We start from the raw sequence: 289 nt of genomic DNA, 5'->3' as shown, positions 1-289 counted from the left end.
AGGCAAGCTACATGGGCTTGGGTTCTTCCCTTGAATAACAGTTTATCTTCCTTATCACCTTTCTCCAGCCCCATGGAGTGGGACCTCCAACGCCACTCAAGTGCAACGACACAACACAAGAAATGCTCAAGGCTGCGGTTTCAATTGGCATAGCGTGATTGTTGGAGAGAATTTTACAGTGCCAACTCATGAGGCATAACTATTCAAGGGGTAGGTCATAGCCACCCGTGAACAACTGATACCACAAACAATAATCATGATATATATGCATATGTATGGCATGCGTGTG

Source organism: Penaeus monodon, chromosome 24, assembly GCF_015228065.2.
Source record: "Penaeus monodon isolate SGIC_2016 chromosome 24, NSTDA_Pmon_1, whole genome shotgun sequence".
In the NCBI taxonomy this organism is placed as follows: domain Eukaryota; kingdom Metazoa; phylum Arthropoda; class Malacostraca; order Decapoda; family Penaeidae; genus Penaeus; species Penaeus monodon.
The sequence above is the reverse complement of the archived record's forward strand: the minus strand, read 5'-3'. Positions refer to the sequence as shown.